Raw genomic sequence first — 6,796 nt, forward strand, 5'->3', positions numbered from 1 at the left:
ATAATAGTGAGAGTCCAGTCCATAGTGGATCTGACATAATAGTGAGAGTCCAGTCCATAGTGGATCTAACATAATAGTGTGAGAGTCCAGTCCATAGTGGATCTAACATAATAGTGAGAGTCCAGTCCATAGTGGATCTAACATAATAGTGAGAGTCCAGTCCATAGTGGATCTAACATAATAGTGAGAGTCCAGTCCATAGTGGATCTAACATAATAGTGAGAGTCCAGTCCATAGTGGATCTAACATAATAGTGAGAGTCCAGTCCATAGTGGATCTAACATAATAGTGAGAGTCCAGTCCATAGTGGATCTAACATAATAGTGAGAGTCCAGTCCATAGTGGATCTAACATAATAGTGTGAGGGTCCAGTCCATAGTGGATCTAACATAATAGTGAGAGTCCAGTCCATAGTGGATCTAACATAATAGTGTGAGAGTCCAGTCCATAGTGGATCTAACATAATAGTGAGAGTCCAGTCCATAGTGGATCTAACATAATAGTGAGAGTCCAGTCCATAGTGGATCTAACATAATAGTGAGAGTCCAGTCCATAGTGGATCTAACATAATAGTGAGAGTCCAGTCCATAGTGGATCTAACATAATAGTGAGAGTCCAGTCCATAGTGGATCTAACATAATAGTGTGAGGGTCCAGTCCATAGTGGATCTAACATAATAGTGAGAGTCCAGTCCATAGTGGATCTAACATAATAGTGTGAGAGTCCAGTCCATAGTGGATCTAACATAATAGTGAGTGTCCAGTCCATAGTGGATCTAACATAATAGTGAGAGTCCAGTCCATAGTGGATCTAACATAATAGTGAGAGTCCAGTCCATAGTGGATCTAACATAATAGTGAGAGTCCAGTCCATAGTGGATCTAACATAATAGTGAGAGTCCAGTCCATAGTGGATCTAACATAATAGTGAGAGTCCAGTCCATAGTGGATCTAACATAATAGTGAGAGTCCAGTCCATAGTGGATCTAACATAATAGTGAGAGTCCAGTCCAACAGGAGAACATCCCGAACAGAGACGGGTCAGCAGCACAGAGAATTTTACACTGTATTTTTATAAGGTGATTTCTTTTTTACACATTTTTATTCACTGGATTCTTTTTACACTGCATTATTATACACACACAAAATTATTATACACTGAATCTTAATGCACTGAATTTTCAAATATTGATATTTGAAAATTCTTTTTTACACCATTTTTTATACACTGGATATTTTAAAAATGAAGTATTATACACACACTAAATTATTATACACAGATTTTTATATACTGATTTACTTTTTTTGCACATACTTTTTATACACTGTTTTTTTTTTACACTGAATTATTATACACTGAATTTTTATGCACTGAATTTTAAAACACTGATATTTTTATACACTGATTTTTTTTTAGGACACATAATGTGTTGTACACTGAATTTTTATATACTGATTTCTTTTTTATACATATTTTTTATACACTGGATTTCTTTTACACTGAAGTATTATACACACACTAAGTTATCATACACTGATTTTTTAAAACACAACGTTTACACTGAGACTTTTATATACTGATTTTTTTTTTACTCATAATTTTTATACACACACTCAATTATTATACCTTAATTTTTATATGCTGATTTATTTTTTACACATAATTGATATAAACTGGAATTTTTTTTACACTGAATTTTTATTTATTTCATGAGATCGATCATTGCATTCAGCATCTGTGCTGGTCTACAAGGTACTGCTTGGGATTCGAACCCAGGATCTCCTGTTTAGTAGACAGGTGCTTTGACCACCTAAGCCACAGCAGCACCTGAGCTTGTTAAACAAATATGTAAAAATGTACAGATTTGATTGACACTCAAATCTGTCAAAATGTGCAACGTAGCAGCAGAAGTGATATTTAAGTCACAGCTTTTCAATTGAAACTATCTCCAAATGTCATGAGTTGGATTATTAGACAGTGAGATTTGTCTTTGCATACAGAGTCTGTGCTGCCTAAAAGGCACTGCTGGGATTTGAACCCAGGATCTCCTGTTTACTAGACAGGCGCTTTAACCAACTAAGCCACAGCACCATGTTAGATCTCCTAGCTGGACAATTAAATCTGCAAGGGGAAATTTGCATCAGAACCCCAAATAAGTTGCATTTCTGCAGACTCCCAGACATTCCAAAGCCACATAGAAAGGCACATTTAATATGTTTTCATAAGTTTGATCGGTAGGGTGGAACTTGTCCTTGCATACCAGTTAGTCCTGCCCAAAAGGCGACGCCGGGTTTCAGACCCAGGATTGCCGGTTTACTCGGCAGGTGCTTGAAGCAACTAAGCCACAGCACCACTTGTGCAACTCCTGAAATTCTACTCCTGTGTCAATGTTCAGAGTGGTTGGCCTGAGCCTGCAGGTGGACAAGAATACCTGTGATCCATTTCAACCCAGGATCTCAGGTTTGCAAGACAGGCGCTTTAAACACAGCACCACCTGAGCTTGACAATCAAATCTGTAAAAATGTGCAAATCTGATTGACAATCCAATCTGTAAAAATGTGCAACGTAGCAGCAGAAGTGTTATTTAAGCAGATTCACAGCTTTTCGAAAGCAACATGGAAAGGCAAATGTCATTATTCCCATTAGTAGACAGCGGAATTTGTCCTTGCACTGCCCTACAAGACACTGCTGGGATTCAAACCCAGGATCTCCTGTTTGCTAGACAGGCACTTTAACCAACTAAGCCACAGCACCTCCTGCAAGTCTTCTGTCAGTCTAAAACATCCACACACTGAGCTACTTTCACCTCAAAAGGAACCACTGGGATTTGAACCTAGAATCTCCTGCATACTAGACCGGCACTGAAACCAACTAAGCCTCAGCACCACCTGAGATTGAAAATCAAATCTGTAAAAATGTGCAACGGAGCAGCAGAAGTGTTATTTAAGCAGATTGACAGTTTTTCGAAAGCAACATGGAAAGGCATCCATCCATTTTCTACCACTTATTCCCTTTGGGGTCGCTGGAGCCTATCTCAGCTACAATCGGGCGGAAGGCGGTGTACACCCTGGACAAGTCGCCACCTCATCGCAGGGCCAACACAGATAGACAGACAACATTCCCACACTAGGGACCAATCAACCTATCCCCAGGTGCATGTCTTTGGAGGTGGGAGGGGCCTATCCCCAGGTGCATGTCTTTGGAGGTGGGAGGGGCTTATCCCCAGGTGCATGTCTTTGGAGGTGGGAGGGGCCTATCCCCAGGTGCATGTCTTTGGAGGTGGGAGGGGCCTATCCCCAGGTGCATGTCTTTGGAGGTGGGAGGAAGCCGGAGTACCCGGAGGTAACCCACGCACTCACGGGTAGAACATGCAAACTCCACACAGAAAAATCCTCAGCCAGGGATTGAACCCAGGACTGCAGGACCTTGGTATTGTGAGGCAGACGCACTAACCCCTCTGCCACCGTGAAGCCCATGGAAAGGCAAACATTTCCAACTGTCATTATTTCCATTAGTAGACAGCAGAATTTGTCTTTGCAAAGCCCTAAAAGGCACTGCTGGGATTCGAACCCAGGATCTCCTGTTTACTAGACAGGCACTTTAACCAACTAAGCCACAGCGCCACTGACAACATGACAGAAAGTGTTCTGCAGTGTTGAATGGAACATTGCAATAAGTTGCACACATGGAATGTTTCATTTCATTGTGGCTTGTGCAGCCCTTTGAGACAATTGTGATACAGGAATATATAAATAAACTTTCATGGATTGATTGATTATTATACACTGAATGTTTATATACTGATTTATTTTCTACACATAATTTTTATACACTGGATTTTTTGACACTGAATTATTATACACACACTAAATGATTATACAATGCAGTTTTATATACTGATTTTTAAAACGCTAATTTTTTAAAGCACAATGTTTTTTAAACTGAATTTTATATACTGATTTCTATTTTATACTGAATTATTAAACACACACACTAAATTATTATACTCTGAATTTTAAAACACAATTTTTATACACTGATTTTTTTAACGCATGTTTTTACAATGATTTTTTATGTACTGATTTTTTTCAAATATTTTTTTGCAAAGTGCATTGAGAAGGTCCAATAAGTAGGACTATGCCGGCAGAAAGTCACACCATGAATGTCAGTCAATGAAGCAGCCAGTGTCCCAAAGAAGGCAACACCATAGGGGATAAATCCTCCTGGCCAGTGATCAGATGCAGGTCAATACTCTGATCACTAATCAAGAGCGGCTCTGTAGAACAGAACTTGTTACACAAGTGAAGTCACTGCAAGACTCAAACCCAAACAGAAAGTGGAACAAAAATAAGAGCTCGAAACAGGAAAAAAAACATTAAACACGGGGAAAACGACAGAAAAAGTGACACAGACTGTGACAAAGTACATGTTTGAAGTGACACAAATACATGTGACAAAGTACATGTTTGAAGTGACACAAATACATGTGACAAAGTACATGTTTGAAGTGACACCAATACATGTGACAAAGTACATGTTTGAAGTGACACCAATACATGTGACAAAGTACATGTTTGAAGTGACACAAATACATGTGACAAAGTACATGTTTGAAGTGACACAAATACATGTGACAAAGTACATGTTTGAAGTGACACAAATACATGTGACAAAGTACATGTTTGAAGTGACACAAATACATGTGACAAAGTACATGTTTGAAGTGACACAAATACATGTGACAAAGTACATGTTCCAAGTGACACAAATACATGTGACAAAGTACATGTTTGAAGTGACACAAATACGTGTGACAAAGTACATGTTTGAAGTGACACAAATACATGTGACAAAGTACATGTTTGAAGTGACACAAATACGTGTGACAAAGTACATGTTTGAAGTGACACAAATACGTGTGACAAAGTACATGTTTGAAGTGACACAAATACATGTGACAAAGTACATGTTTGAAGTGACACAAATACGTGTGACAAAGTACATGTTTGAAGTGACACAAATACATGTGACAAAGTACATGTTTGAAGTGACACAAATACGTGTGACAAAGTACATGTTTGAAGTGACACAAATACGTGTGACAAAGTACATGTTTGAAGTGACACAAATACATGTGACAAAGTACATGTTTGAAGTGACACAAATACGTGTGACAAAGTACATGTTTGAAGTGACACAAATACATGTGACAAAGTACATGTTTGAAGTGACACAAATACATGTGACAAAGTACATGTTTGAAGTGACACAAATACATGTGACAAAGTACATGTTTGAAGTGACACAAATACATGTGACAAAGTACATGTTTGAAGTGACACAAATACATGTGACAAAGTACATGTTCCAAGTGACACAAATACATGTGACAAAGTACATGTTTGAAGTGACACAAATACATGTGACAAAGTACATGTTTGAAGTGACACAAATACGTGTGACAAAGTACATGTTTGAAGTGACACAAATACGTGTGACAAAGTACATGTTTGAAGTGACACAAATACATGTGACAAAGTACATGTTTGAAGTGACAAAAATACGTGTGACAAAGTACATGTTTGAAGTGACACAAATACATGTGACAAAGTACATGTTTGAAGTGACACAAATACATGTGACAAAGTACATGTTTGAAGTGACACAAATACATGTGACAAAGTACATGTTTGAAGTGACACAAATACATGTGACAAAGTACATGTTTGAAGTGACACAAATACATGTGACAAAGTATATGTTCCAAGTGACACAAATACATGTGACAAAGTACATGTTTGAAGTGACACAAATACATGTGACAAAGTACATGTTCCAAGTGACACAGACTGTGACAAAGTACATGCTTGAAGTGACACAAATACATGTGACAAAGTACATGTTTGAAGTGACACAAATACATGTAACAAAGTACATGTTTGAAGTGACACAAATACATGTGACAAAGTACATGTTTGAAGTGACACAAATACATGTGACAAAGTACATGTTTGAAGTGACACAAATACATGTGACAAAGTACATGTTTGAAGTGACACAAATACATGTGACAAAGTACATGTTTGAAGTGACACAAATACATGTGACAAAGTACATGTTTCAAGTGACACAAATACATGTGACAAAGTACATGTTTGAAGTGACACAAATACATGTGACAAAGTACATGTTTGAAGTGACACAAATACATGTGACAAAGTACATGTTTGAAGTGACACAAATACGTGTGACAAAGTACATGTTTGAAGTGACACAAATACATGTGACAAAGTACATGTTTGAAGTGACACAAATACATGTGACAAAGTACATGTTTGAAGTGACACAAATACATGTGACAAAGTACATGTTTGAAGTGACACAAATACATGTGACAAAGTACATGTTTCAAGTGACACAAATACATGTGACAAAGTACATGTTTGAAGTGACACAAATACATGTGACAAAGTACATGTTTGAAGTGACACAAATACATGTGACAAAGTACATGTTTGAAGTGACACAAATACATGTGACAAAGTACATGTTCCAAGTGACACAGACTGTGACAAAGTACATGTTTCAAGTGACACAGACTGTGACAAAGTACATGTTTGAAGTGACACAAATACATGTGACAAAGTACATGTTTGAAGTGCCACAAATACATGTGACAAAGTACATGTTTGAAGTGACACAAATACATGTGACAAAGTACATGCTTGAAGTGACACAAATACATGTGACAAAGTACATGTTTGAAGTGACACAAATACATGTGACAAAGTACATG

At 37.6% G+C, this 6,796-nt stretch overlaps 4 non-coding genes across 4 annotated transcripts; all 4 read right to left on the reverse strand.

Moving 5' to 3' along the window:
- Positions 1–1,750: 1,750 nt before the first annotated feature.
- On the reverse strand, positions 1,751–1,828 carry trnas-acu (transfer RNA serine (anticodon ACU)). Its single transcript has one exon. It is a non-coding gene; the product is annotated as a tRNA-Ser (tRNA).
- A 189-nt stretch (positions 1,829–2,017) lies between these two features.
- On the reverse strand, positions 2,018–2,091 carry trnat-agu (transfer RNA threonine (anticodon AGU)). The gene has a single exon. It is a non-coding gene; the product is annotated as a tRNA-Thr (tRNA).
- Positions 2,092–2,680: 589 nt separating this feature from the next.
- trnaa-agc (transfer RNA alanine (anticodon AGC)) lies at positions 2,681–2,754 on the reverse strand. The gene has a single exon. It is a non-coding gene; the product is annotated as a tRNA-Ala (tRNA).
- Positions 2,755–3,549: 795 nt separating this feature from the next.
- trnat-agu (transfer RNA threonine (anticodon AGU)) lies at positions 3,550–3,623 on the reverse strand. Its single transcript has one exon. It is a non-coding gene; the product is annotated as a tRNA-Thr (tRNA).
- Positions 3,624–6,796: the final 3,173 nt, after the last annotated feature.

This window comes from Nerophis ophidion, linkage group LG17 (genome assembly GCF_033978795.1).
Source record: "Nerophis ophidion isolate RoL-2023_Sa linkage group LG17, RoL_Noph_v1.0, whole genome shotgun sequence".
Lineage (NCBI taxonomy): Eukaryota > Metazoa > Chordata > Actinopteri > Syngnathiformes > Syngnathidae > Nerophis > Nerophis ophidion.